Raw genomic sequence first — 15,219 nt, 5'->3', positions numbered from 1 at the left:
CTATAGGACAAGATAGTAGCTAAGTCTTGAAAGACATCATCTACTCCTCTCTTTTCCTAAAGTTCAACATTAGCATACCATTTACCACATTACATTAGAATCTTCTACACATCTGTCTAACCCAATAGTTCTCAAAGGGAAGAGGGGATGTTGCTGGCAATATCTGAAGCCATTTTTTATTGGCATGACGGGAGGTTAGGGGGTGCTGCTGACATCTAATGGGTAGAAGTGAGAGATGCTGCCCATGTCATTCACCTCACTTCATCTCATCACACTGATATTTTATCGTCTCACATCATCATAAGAAGAAAGGTGAGGACAGTACAATAAGATTTTGAGACCACATTCACATAACTTATTACAGTATATTGTTATCATTGTTCTATTTTATTGTTATTCTCTTACTGTACCTAGTTTATACATTAAACTTTATCATAGGTATGTATGTACAGAGGAAAAAGCATGGTATATAGGTTTGGTATTATCCCCCGTTTCAGGCATCCCCTGGGGGTCTTGAAACATATCTCTCAAAGATAAGAGGGGGACAACTATAATTTTTTTTTTTTAAACATATCTTTATTGATTTCAGAGAGAGGAAAGGAGGGGGAGAGAGAGAGATAGAAACTTCAATGATGAGAGAGTCACTGATCAGCTGCCTAGTCCACAACCCAGGCATATGCCCTGACCGGGAATCGAACCCTGATCTCCTGGATCCTAGGTCGATGCTCAACCGCGGAGCCACGCCATAAATTTTTTTTTAAAAATTGTAAATGCACCAGAAAGAGGAAAGGCATGAAAAACAGAGTAAATGTTATTACAATAGCCTAGGAGAACAGTAAAAGCCAGGTTAACAAAATAAGAATGGAGAAGAATAGATCGCAAAAATATGGCAGAGATAAAACAAAAAGGACCTATACCTTTCTAATAGGAAACAGAGAAGTTAACCCTACACCTGCATCCAAGCAGCTAAAAGTAACTGGAGAAATAACACAATTGTGCTAATTAATTACTCTGTTGGACACCCAGTAACCCCTGCAATTCTACATCTCACCAGTAATTTTACTTTCCAATTCTCTAAGAGATCCATTTCATATCTTGTTCCTTCTTAAATTTCTAACACCTGCCCTCTTCACCCATTCTCAGCTTGTTTCTTATTACAAAAGGAAATTAGAAGAAATCTGACAACTACCTTATCTTCCTACCAACGTATCTGCATCTGCAAAGCTCTATCCTATCTATGTCTTTCCCATTAAAATAAGATTATCCACAATGTTATATGGTCAACTCCTATACCGGTGTCCTTCATTTCTACTTGCCTTCTTAAAAACTTCCTCTATTATACCTTCTTCCTGCCTCATCAATTTCTTTACTGAGACATTCCCAGAAAAGTCCTCCTGTGACCTTAAGTCCACATCCAGCTACCATCTTCTATTTCAATGTTCCTCTTCTTAATAGGGAAAAAAAACACCCTAAAATATTTGTCTATAATTACTGTCAATACTTCCTCTCTTCCTTTAATCTCTTTTTCTACTCGGGCTTAACTCCCCAGCACTCCACTGAAACCACTTGTCACCAACAACCAGAATCCCATTCTCTACCACCTTATACACCCTCAATCATTTGAAAAGTTAAGTCTCTCCTACTTCCTTAAGGAGTTTATTCACTCAGCTTCCAGGAATATCTCTCCTGGGAGCTCCTTGTTTCCTTTGCTGGCTCTTTCTCCACTTCTTACCCTCTAAATGTTGAAAATGTTTTAGGATTCAGCTCTAAGGATTTCCTTCAATTTGGTTAAATTCTAGTTCCTGAATTTCTATTCAGTTCTTTCACAAATCTGCTATGTAATTTGTGCTACAGTCTCCAATTCTATTAAAATTTTTTCAAGCTTGGCTTTTATCACCTAGACCAGCAATTTTCAACCTTTTTCATCTCATGGCACACATAAACTAATTACTAAAATTCTGCGGCACACCAAAAATATATATTTTTGCCAATGTGACCAAAAAAAAAAAAAAGGTATAGTTTTGATTCATTCATACCGGACGGCTATTGTTGTGTTGGCTATTGTAATTTTTTTATTTAACAAGTTAAAGGAAAAGAGGTCAGCACACCTGACTAGTCAGGTATGCATGTTTTAAAAATTCTTGCATCAGCCTGCAGGGCGTGGCTCAGCGGGTGAGCGTCGACCTAGGATCCAGGCGATCGGGGTTCGATTCCCGGTCAGGGCACATGCCGGTTTGCAGGCTAGGCAGCAGATCAATGACTCTCTCATCATTGATGTTTCTATCTCTCTCTCTCCCTCTCCTTTCCTGTCTGAAATCAATAAAGAGATATTTAAAAAAAAAAAAAAATTCTTGCAGCACACCAGTTGAAAATCGCTGACCTAGAGCACAGTACAGTAAACATTCTAGTGTCTAGAGATACAATAAGTCCTATTTCTGTTATCTGTTGTTTCTCCTGGTTCTCACTCATGGTGTCTCATCACCTCAAATGCCTAGTCATCTTTAATTCTGTGATGGGCACTGCATTTGGAAAACCTAGGAAAATAACTGGAGGCTCAGAATGATACTATTTTCTAATCTCTATCTATATTCTTTCCCTACTAAATTACTAATTTTCAAACCAGCTTCACTTCAAAATCACTAGGAGACTTTTATTTTTTTTAATATATCTTTATCGATTTCAGAGAGAGGAAAAGAGAGGGAGAGAGAGAGAGAAACATCAGTGATGAGAGAGTCATTGATCAGCTGCCTCCTTCACGCCCCCGACTGGGGATCAAGCCCGCAACCCAGGCATGTGCCCTGACCAGAAATCGAACTCCGATTGCCTGGATCCTAGGTCCATGCTCAACCACTGAGCCATGCTCAACCACTGAGCCACACCCAGCCAGGCACTTGGAGACTTTTAAAATACATCTTTCCCAAGCCTCATGCAGAGCCATTAAATCAGAATTAGGAGGAAGGTGAACACAAACTGTTGGCATTTTTAAAAAGTTCCCTGTGAGATTCTACCACACAGCCAAATGTTGCAAATTATTACCCAAATTATTTCATCTGGTCACATTTATCTACAGTAATAACTCCAAAAATTTTCTCTCTAGCCCAACATGAGCTCCAGATTCTGATATCCAACTGTGTTCTCACTTGGATATCTAACAGGCACCTCAAATTTAACGAAGCCGAAACAGAAGTCTTAATTCTCCCTTTACCACATCCTTTACTTATTACCAGCCTAGCCAATCTCACTATCCTGTTTTGCCAGTATTACTGCATTAGCCTTTCCATTCAAACCCCCACCCCTTCATCTCTATCTGCCACAGGGATCTTTTTAAAACATAATCAACGACCAAGTGCTGGAGGGGATGTAGAGGAAAGGGAACCCTTGTGCATTGTTGGTAGGAATGCAGAATGGTACAGCCACTGTGGAAAACAGTATAGTTTCCTCAAAAAATAAAAAATGTAATTCCCATTTGACCCAGTGAATCTCACTTCTGGGAACATATCCTAAGAATCCCGAAACACCAATCAGAGAGAATATATGCATCCCTATGTTCATAGCAGCATTATTTACAATAGCCAAGATCTGGAAACAGCCCAAGTGCCTATTAGTAGATGAGTGGATAAAAAAGCTGTAGTACTCCTACCCTTTTTGCTAACGTGGATGGACCTGGAGATTATTATGCTAAGCAAAATAAGCCAGTCAGAGAAAGACGAATATGGTACGATCCCATTAATATGAGGAATCTAATGAATAAACAAAATAAACTAACAAAATAGAACCAGAGGCATGAATACATGAAACAGACTGACAGATGGGGGGTGGACTGGATAAAAGCAGGTGAAGAGATTAGCTAAGGAACATATATGCATAGCCCATGGACACAGACAACAGTGTGGTGAAGACTTGGGGGGGGGGGTAGGCAAAGTAAGAGAAAATGGAGGATATCTGTAATAGTGTCAATAAAATATAAACAAATACTACATATTTACTGCTTAACTGATCAAAAAATAACATAAATAAAATGATGTCATTTCCCTACTCAAAACCCTCCAATGTTTTCCTATTAAAAAATAAAACCCAGCCCAGCAGGCATGGCTCAGTAATTGAGCATCAACCTATGATCCAGGAGATCTTGGTTCAATTCCTGGTCAGGGCACATGCCCAGGTTGCAGGTTCCGATCCCCAGTGGGGGGCGTGCAGGAGACAGCCGATCAAGGACTCTCTCATCATTGATGTTTCTATTTCTAACGCTATCTCTCTCTCTCCCTCTCCCTTCCTCTCTCTGAAATCAACAGACATATTTTTTTAAAAAAATCCAAATTCCTTACCATGGCCTTTATTATGGCCCTTGCCTACTTCCAATCACATCTTCTAACACCACTAAACTCCAGCCACCTTGGCTCATTCTCTCTTCTTGGAATCCTCTTTCCTGCAGATCTCAGTATGACAGGCTCCTTTCTCAATGTTCAAATCTGTACTTTAATCTCTTTATAAGGAAGTATATTTGTCAACCATCCTACCAAAAATACCACATCCTCCAGGTTTCTCCATATTCCCTACTATTCCATAACCTTTCTTTTCTTCATAACTCTCTAAATTAATCACTGTGTTTGCTTGTCTTCATTCACTAAAACACAAAATTCATGGGAGTGGTGTCTTTGTCTCTTTCACTGTTGCTAAGATCATAAAAAACATCACCTAGAATACTGTAGTACACCCTCAAACATTTGTTGACTAAATGAATGAATGACTTCTCCAATCCAGGTTGCTGGGAGGATGGTACTATTCATCAGAGGAAAACTTAATGAGATTTATGAAAAGTGTCACACGTCGAGTACTCTCATAAACTAAAGTTAGATACAAAAACTGTTCTCACCAACCACTAAGATGACAAAGTAATTTAGAGATTAGCTTTAATAAAGTTATTTTTTTAGATTAAAAGTAACATGGCATGATAAAACAATGTATCAAAGAAAGCATTCTAATGAAAATCACACATTAGGTGATTTCCATTCTGTTGTATCCATCCTAAATTCTAATTTGCATTATTACTAACTACATTATGTGGAATAAATTTGTTTAATCACAAATTCAATGTACTAAATCAGAAAATTAGTAAATTCAGCAAAAGGTGAGGGGGAATTTAAAAAAAAATTAAAAAGTATTTAAAAGCAGACACTAAGCAGCCATTAGTTGAAAATGCATCTAATGAGTTTAATTAGTTACCCTCTCTAAGACTCCATGGTTATTTCATATTGCCACATCAGAATAATAATTATATTTACCAATGTTAAATTAAATAGATATATGAGACTGCTGTATTATACTCAAGGACTTACTCAGAGATCTGTGAGCACTATTTTTCCACAGACTACTAAGAAAATAACAAGAGTGACCAATAACATACAGTTAAAATATTTTTATTTTTATTTTTAACCCTCACCCAAGGATATTCTTTCATTGCTTTTCAGAGAGTGGTAGGGAGAGGGGAAAAGAAGGGGGAGGGCATCAATGTGAGAGAGACATAATCAACTGGTTGCCTCTGGCACAAGCCCGGACCAGGGCCAGGGATCAAGCCTGCAACCAAACCCGGGACCCTTCAGTCTGTGGGCTGATGCTCTAACCACTGAGCCAAAGTGGCAAGGGTTAAAATGATTTTAAGGCACATAATGGATTCTAGGTATTTTTTCAGTCATAGAATAATTTGAAATCCCCAATTTCTTCCACAAACTGTTGAACTGCATCAGATGGTTTGTAAATTATATACACTAAGCTCAAAAACTATGCTTCAAAGTTTTAAAATTCAGTTTTGCGCGCGCGCGCGCGCGCACACACACACACACACACACACACACACAGACTGGTAAGAACTTACATGTACTAAAACTTACCAGGACCAAACTTAAAGGCAAACAAATGAAGAATATATTTATGGTGTGTGACAAAACAGTAAATAATGACCTTAATATATAAAGATGTCATTTTTTTAAAAAAATTCTCTTACAAATTAGTTGTAGAGGGAATACAAGCAAAATACATAAAAGGCAACTGACGAAAGAAACACGAACAGCCAATAAACATGCAAAAAATGTTCAAGTTCCTTAATAATAAATGAATGCATTGCTTGCTTCTTTTTTTAAACCCTAAAACTTTGCCCATTTGATGCCCTATACTCTCATACAAGGGTGGTTAACTAGCATTTTTGCAATATATATAAAAGCCTTAAATAGTAACGTTCTTTATTCAACAATTAAAAATGTGAGCAAAGATTTCTACATAACAGGAAAAATGAGAAATAACCTAAACTCATAACAAAAGAGGATTAAGCTAAACCATGGAACATCCATACAAAAATATTTAGTAAGAAAACCAAATCATATTTTAGAAAACTACTGGTGTAGGGAAATACACACAACATGTTGTTTAAAAAAAGTTATAAAGCTGCTATGTACATGACCCCAATTTCATAAAAACACATTACATATATGCACAGAAAAAGATGGAAGATTATATAGCAGAATACCAACAGATTTATCACTAATTGTTTTTTCCTGTTTCCCTTTTAGGGCTGTCCTGAATTTCTACATCTGCTATTACTCTTTTTCTTTGGAGCATTTCTTCTCCTTTCCTATTTTGCTGCTGCTGTTGTTGGATTGATAACTTTCTATGTCCTGCCTCAGTTTAGAAGTTCAAAATTACACTTTTATTCTCTTAAAAGTGACTTACATACACATTATAAAGTTGTTAAAAAGCTAAAACTATTCTCTATAAAGATTATCTTCTTAAAAATTCCAAGAGCCTTTACCCACAGACCAACGCCCCCATATCCATCCCACACCTCTATTTCTTTGTTTGCATGCTTAGCATTCTATTGCTTCTTAAACAACATAAATATTAACTACCAAGAATAACTGCCATGAATTAAAACACAATAGATAAAAAATGAGTTCATGATGATACTCCAAAAACAGAGAATCTCTAATGACAGCTCAGACACCAACACATTCTGAAAATAAATAGGATGAATGTAATAGTTTATTCTGCCTTTCTTGTACAAAATGTACTTTAGAATACTAAATACAAATGGCTAATAAGAGAAAGTTCTTTACGGAGGAATCACAGCTATAAATACAAAAGGATTGAGAAAAATTAGAAAAAGCCCATTTTGCAAACCTTAATGAAGTAAATGAATCCAAATAACAATGAAAAGTTGCTAAAACCATTAGTTGAAAATCTAAAACTGGGAGGCACATCAACCAATTAAATACACAGTCCTTGTTCAAATCTTAATTTCAACAAGTCAATTCTAAAGACATTTTTCAATCAATTAGGGGAAACAGAACATTGCAAGGATATTAGAGATTACCATTAAGGGATTACTATCAATTTGGGGTACTGTAAATAATGGTACTGTGCATATGCTTTTAAAAACCCCTTATTCATTCAAGAAGATTGAAATCATATCAAGCATCTTCTCAGACATTCACATCATGGAATATGCAGATGTAAAAACGAAGGATCCCTTACCCTTCAAGACAGCATGGTGGGGCATGGAGAGTACTGTGCTATGCTAGGTAAAATAAGCCAGTCAGAGAAAGACAAGTATCACATGATCTCACTCATATGTGGAATCTGATGAACAAAACAGATCCAGAAACACAGAAACGTGGAACAGACTGACAAATCTCAGAGGGAAGACGGGTGGGTAGATGGGAAAAAATTAACCTAAAAACTCATATGCATATATACATGACCCATGGAGACAGACAAAAGAGTGGTGAAGGCCTGACAGGAAGAGGGGAGGGGGGCAGGGATCAATGGGAGAAAAAAGGGTACATTTGTAATACTTTCAACAATAAAGATAAATTTAAAATAAATAAATATCCCTTATTCATTAGAGCAGCAGTTCTAAAACTTAATTTGATATCAGGATCACTTTATATGTTAAAAATTACTGAGAACTTGAAGGAGCTTTTGTTTATGTGAGTTGCACCTATTTGCCAGAGAACGGGCATGAGGGAGAATGACTGAAGTAGCACATGGTAATGAAGGGAGTAATGAAATGATACTATACCTTGATTATGGTGATCACACAACTGTGTGCAGCTGTCAAAACATGCAGAATTTATGCACTTTTTTAAAGGGTGAATTTTGCTACACGTAAATTGTCTTTTAAAAAAATGAAATTTTTTTTTAAAAATTTGAGGACCTCAAAGGACTTTTTGTGTACATAGTACATATATCTAGCAATTATTTATAATATTAGAAACCAAAACTAAGATCATTTTAAAGGTGTATTACTTATAAAATAAACTTATTAAATGTTAACATAAGTAACATCTTTTTATGAAAAAAATATTTTCAAAAAATTTAGTGAGAACCCTGGCTGGTGTGGCTCAGCTGGTTGGGCTTCGACCCTGCACTGAAAGGCTGCACCAGTTCAGTTCTGGTCAGGGCACATGCCTGCACTGCGGGCTTGATCCCCAGTCAGGGGCATACAGGAAGCAGCTAATGGATGCTTCACTTTCACATAGATGTTTCTCTCTCTACACATATATCCCTTTCCCTTCTTCTCTCTCCAAAAATCTATAAAAAATTATTTTTTTTAAAAAAAATTAGTGAGAATAGTTTGACATTTTTGCAAATCTATTATCTGGCTTTGTCACTGTTCAGTCTGTCGTGTGATCTATCACACATCATGTATCCTCTGGAAAACTCCACTGTACACTACTTGTGAGGTAAGAATGGAACAGGCAAATAATATCCTAGTAGTAGTATGAAAGTATCCTTCACCTCAATGACCTCCCCATGAAAAAGGGTCTCAGGGACTCCCAAATCACACACTGAAAACCACTCTATTAGAATTTGGGGTAAAAGTATACAATGTCTGGAATCTGCTTTAGGAGAGTCCAACAAAAATTAAATTTTAAATGGTAGGAATAGAGGAAACAAGAATGGCAGAATATAAGATAACTTCCGAAGCTGGGAGGTAGTTACATTAAGGTGCATTACATACGTCTTTGGCTTTTGAGTATTTTTTAAATTTTCTGTAACTTTTGAAGTTACTGATATTTTACAGTCAGTTAAATCATTCATTTTTTAATCTCCTCCTTTGATCACTACTATTTCCTCAGTTCCCACTCATTTTCTCTGGATCTAATTTTCCACTTAATCATTCAATAGTTAGTTTAGTAAGGGTCTTTGGATAATAAACTCTTAGTCCTTCAATATTTTAAATGTCCTCATTATACCCTAATTCTTAAGTAGGGGCTTAACTGCATATAGAATTCTTGGCTGCTGATTATTTTCTCTCAGTAGTATGAAAATGCTACTATACAATCCTCTGGCTTCTGTGTGGCTGACAGAAATTCATAGATTTGTAATTTCTTTGTTAGTAATCTGTCTTTTCTGAATATTAAAATTTAAGATCTCTATAATTTTAATATAAATAGAGGTGGGCTCATTTTTATTTATCTTAATACTTGAAGCAAAATTTTAATCTAACAACTATATTTCTTCAACCCCCCAAAATTCCCAGCCATTATCTCATCAAATATTGCTTTTTTTGACATTCACTTTACTCTTTTCCTGAAATTACTATGTGGTGGCATGCATATATATGGATTCCCAAATGAGGAGTTCAGAATTAGAAACAAAGTTTGGGTACACCATACGATATCTAATTAAATGTCCTCAGGTTGTGTTTAATGATAAAACTTTAATTCAAAATATACTGGCAGATTGGTCTTCCATTTGTATAAGAGGGCTAAAAGATCTACCAATTACTTTATATCAGCATAGATCATATTCACATTCCCCCCATAACACACACACTCTTTAGCTCTAAAATGACTGCATTTTCTACCATACATTCTGCTTTTCATGCAATTAAGTTTCACCTTTTAGTAGTAGTGCTTGTACATTTCTATAATTAGCCAGTTCTGATATGATTCCTTAGGTAAAACCAATAAGTTACTTTTGTTAGAATCACCAATAAAAATGTTTCAGAAGACATTTCCTCCATTTACCATAAAACAAATACATATGGATAGTGTCTTTCCCCCCCAAAATGAAGAAGAAAAAAAAATGAAGCAAAAATAACCAAAAGGGGGGAGATTACACTATTGATGTAAGTTAAACAGAACACCAAATCACTGTGAGGGGAGCAGAAAAAGACTAGTAGTTGTGAAGCCTTGAGACAGTTTTCTTCCCTACCCAAATGTGGCAACAGTAAAAGGATTATTACAAGAAAGAATTATGTAAAATAGTACAGTGGTACCTCAGTTTTCTAATGTAATCCGTTCCGGAAGACCATTCGAGTTCTGAAACGTTCAAAAACAGGGATCAAGAGCCAACAGCTAGGCCTCAGGATCTTGCACTCAGTGAAAGCCATGTGTCATGTTCAACAACCGAAGCATTTACTTCCGGGTTTACGGTATTCGTAAACCGAAATGTTCGTCAGTGGAGACATTTGAAAACCGAGGAGCCACTGTATTTTTAAAAACACCTAAATAGTACCTGACACAATAGTAGTACATAAGAGAGCTCTTCCTTTTGCCCTTCAATACTTAAATAATTATAAAGTTTTAAAACTTCAATTTTTTGTAGTGCTTCCATTCTATTAATTTTAAAAAACACAGCTACCAATCAGTCCATAACTCTGCAGTTTTCCATGGATAATGGGAATTCTAAATATTGGTTTTTGCTTTAAAGTATTGATTTCTATAAACCTCTCTTCCTAACTCAATCACCTAACTGCATTTTAAATATGGCCAGTGTTAAAGGATAACTCTGTATTTAGATAAAACAAAATCTAGTAGAGGACTAAAATTTGAGACTGTCTTGGTTTGAATTTGGGAGAAATTTTCTAACTAAAAAAGACATTGGAAAGATATGCAAATTCATACTTGGTCTCCTCCCACCCAGTTTCAAAAATACAACAATGGCAAACTAAAACTAAAACTTCTAAAACAGAAGTTCTCTAAAACAACAGGCATTCTCAATGGACAAGAAATGAACAGAAATAAAAGCAGTGAGTGAGGGTTGCAGTTTTGGGTCTGATGAGCATTATGTCCCAAGAAAGATGAGGGTTTGATTTTTAAGGCATAAGAGGCTCTCAACATAATCGTTTTCATGAGGAGGGGCCCAGAGTCAGATTCACTGCTTAAAACAGGGTAAAGGTCATTTTTGTAAAAAGGGAGTTTAGAAGAAATTCCAAAGCCCAAAAATGTGCATTCCCATGTATGTGGAAAATTGTTACATTAATTCCATACTTACCAAAACTAAAAATGCAAACCAATGATGTCCAAGTTTTCAGCATTTCATATGGGCATATATTATGCTCTATAATCAGATTAAGTTTTTACCCTTTCAGGTGAAAAAAAATACATCCTAAAACGATTTATCTTCCTTCTTGACAATTAAAAAGACTACACCAAGAGATGGTTTTCCTATTATCATATATTCCCAAAATTAAAATTTCCTGGTTTTTATTACTAAATATGCTACTGTGTATCCTGCAGCATTTTAACTTTTATTTTCTCAAATTCTTTCCTGATTTCTTAAAACTGGGACCAAATTCAAATTTAATGGCCTTCCAGAATGCTTCTTTATTTTACCATTCGTTTCCACATTCAATAAACCAAATCACCACTTTTTAAATTCCTTTTTGTATCTAATTCATACAGAATTACTATTTTGATAGTATTTTAGAAATAAATTACTGTACTAAAACACCTAGTGCTTTATACCACTCTGATTTCATGAACATAAATCCACGAAACACAAATAAACTCACTAGAGATGTTTTTCTAACATATAGAACTCTCTAACCTTTAAAAACTTGTTTCTAAAAACCATCTGCTATGTCTTCAGAAGTCTGTCATTCTACTAGTAGTTCTCAAACTTTTTAGTCTCAGGACTCCTTCTAAACTCTTAAATATTACTGAGGTCCCCAAAAAGCTTTTGCTCATGTAAGTTATATATTTTGATATTTACTGAATTAGAAATAACAGAAGTTTTAACTTAAAAGTAATAAATCTAAAGATGTTAACACAAACTAACGTTTTATAAAAAACAACTATTTTCCAAAAATATTAAAGTTTGATGAGAAGAAAGGCCATGTTTCATATTCTTGCAAATCTCTTTAATGTCTAGGTTAAAAGAAGACAACTAGAGTCTCACATTCGCTTCTTCATTCAATCTGTTGCAACACGTGGTTTGGGCTGAAGTGTGCGAAGAATATCTAGTCTCACAAAGATATGTGGCTGGAAAAGGAGTAATTTGATTGCTTTTCAGACAATTGTGGGTATTCTTTTGATACTATACTGCATTTGACAAGAAGCAGTTTCTTAAAGGTCTGTTTTGCAATGTAGAATATGAAACCATACAGGGGTAAACTTTCCATATGTTTTGTTACTGGTCTACCCCTAATTGTAAATGGACCTTTTTTATCCATGCATGATTTTGTAACATGAGCTGGTCATTTGAAAACTACTGGTTAACTGAGTAATCATACATATCTTCCAAATGTTATCACATTTTATCATAATATGCTATCCAAAAAAATCCTATTTATTAATATCCCTATCCATCTCACCAGAAAAGTATTTTATTATTAACAAGCTATCAAATTAATAATAGATTCAAGTTTCCAAAATTCTAATTTTCATTATAAAACCCAAATTTTACACTGACAACAAATACTGTCAGGTTTTTTCCTTTAAAGTAATGCTCACTTAATTCATTTTTTTAAGAATGATCTCCCTTAAATACATGAGTCTCCCAATAACCATAGTTTGATAGTCATTTTTTTCAAGGAAAAAGTGTTTCATGAAAATAATATCTAGGTTCAAGCTTGCAACTCACACATCTACGCAATTGAAAAAAAGTATTTTTTCCTAATATAATCATCTCAAAGTGCTTTATTAAAGCATACTTTTTATCACAAAAAAATACACAGCAGGAACTGCAAATCAAACACAAGATATCACTTCATACTCATTAGGATGGCAATAATAAAAAAGGGCAATGATAACTATTGGTAAGGATGTAGAGAAATTGGAACCCCCATACATTGCTGGTGAGAGTGTACAAGGTACAGTCACTTTGGAAAACCACTTTGAAAGTTCCTCAAAATGTTAAACATAGAGTTACCATACCCTCTAGCAATTCCACTGCTAAGTACATACCCAAAAGAAATGAAACCATATTCACACAAAAAAGTGTACACATAATGTTCATAGTTCCATTGTTCATAGTAGCCAAAAAGTAGAAATCCTGTCCAACAGATAAATGAATAAAACGTGGTATATTCATATAATCGAATATTATTCAACCACAAAAAGAATCTTGAAAATATTATGCTAAGCGAAAAGAGCCAGACACAAAAAGCTACTTATTACATGATTTCGTTAATATGAAATGGAATTCCACTGATATGAAAGGCAAATCCAGAGACAGAAAAGAGATTGATTGCCAAGGGTTAAGGTGGGGGATAGGGGAATGAGGAGTGACTGCTAATAGGTATGGGGGTTGGGGGGTGTGGGATAAAAATGCTCTAAAATTAAATAGTGGTGATGGTTGCACAAGTCTGTGACTGTATTAAAAACCACTGAGTTGTATACTTTAAAGGGTGAATTTATGGTACGTTACTTAATTTCAATAAAGCTACTATCTTTTTTAAAACATTCGGCACTCAAGGTTCAAGATTTAGTAAAAATAACTATTTTGACTGGTTTAGCAAGGTCATTCTTCAGTGAAACGCATTCCTGCAAATGCAATGTCATAAAGATATAAATGGTATAGTTTTGTGCCACTGCTTTGATTTGTGCTAAGACACAAGTAGTTTTAGCCACCATCAGTGAAAATGTCAATACAATGAAAAAGACAAATAACTTTACTATTATTTTTAGTATTATTATGAAAAGTAGTTTGACATCAAGGACCTTTAAGAGTCACAAATATCCCCCAGAGGTCCACAGACCAGACTTTCAGAAGTGTTGCTCCAAACCAGCTTCAGAAAACTAAAATGCAATTAAAGGCTTTCCGAGGACAGATCTGAGGCTTTAAGACAATTCCAATTTTCTAAGCATGTATTACAAATTTCTCAAAAGAAAAAAGGTAGTCTTTATTGTGATGGAAATTATTTCAATAAATTAAATTCAAGCATCTCAATTTAAGAGTTTAGAATCACTAACTTAATGGAAGGTTAAAATTTGCAAAAAACCCCACCCTGCCAGAGTGATTCAGTTGGTTGAGCATCCTCCTCCTGTGCACCAAAAGGTTGGCCGTTTGATTCTGGTCAGGGCACATGCCCAAGTTGCAGGTTCGTGCATATGGAAAGCAACCCATTGATGTTTCTCTCTCTCTCTCTCTCTCTCTTTCTCTCTCTCTTTCCCTCTTTTGCCTTCCCTCCCCCTTCTTCCCTCTCTCTCTCTAGAATCAATGAAAAACACATCCTTGGGTGAGGATTTAAAAAATAAAAAAAATTAAAATCTCCACAGAAACCCAAGTAAAAGGATTTAATACAAAACATTCAGTAAAACGTTGTCTAAATAAGTAACATTATAAGATAATGACAAGAGTATTTCTTTTAAAACTATACTATTCAATTCTTGCACAAGATTCAAAGAGTAGAATTCTGAAATTTCTACCCATACTATCAATAACATGTTTAGCACAGCAAAGTTCAATGCCCACTACACACTTATAATAAACTATCAAACAATCAAAGAATTTTAGGTCTAGAAGTTACCCTACATATAGTTACCTAGTCCAACAACTCAATTTTACATGATGAGGAAACTGAGTTTGCAAGAGAAAATCAAACAGCTAGCTAGCTACTAGCTGAGACAGCATAAATAAGATTCTTTACTCCCAGTACCATGATTTTAATTTTATTATGCCAACCAAATTCCCCAGCCAAATATAGTGCAGAAAACACTTAACTTCTACCACACCAAGGACAACTAAGACAATTTACCCGCCAAATAAAAATGTTGTAATGTTTGACAACACCAATCAGATGTGAAAACAAATACAGAAGAAAAAAATACAAATATGCTGGGCATGCTGGAGAAATAAATCCTTTACTTCAAAAGCTACAAACTTTCAATGAAGAACAATTTGGAAGACACTTTGATGTCTACTTTCCATACAAACTTAGGGCAACGTATCACCACCTTTAAAGATAGATACCGATGAACACCTAAAGCAAAAAAT

At 35.2% G+C, this 15,219-nt stretch overlaps 1 protein-coding gene across 1 annotated transcript in view; it reads right to left on the bottom strand.

Annotated features, from left to right (window-relative positions):
• Positions 1-15,219, bottom strand: part of SP3 (Sp3 transcription factor) — a 54,361-nt gene that overhangs the window by 27,798 nt on the left and 11,344 nt on the right. The window lies entirely within an intron of this gene.

Source organism: Miniopterus natalensis, chromosome 8, assembly GCF_054644295.1.
Source record: "Miniopterus natalensis isolate mMinNat1 chromosome 8, mMinNat1.hap1, whole genome shotgun sequence".
In the NCBI taxonomy this organism is placed as follows: Eukaryota; Metazoa; Chordata; class Mammalia; order Chiroptera; family Miniopteridae; genus Miniopterus; species Miniopterus natalensis.
Note: the sequence above shows the minus strand (reverse complement) of the source record. Positions and strands in the feature narration are given on the sequence as shown.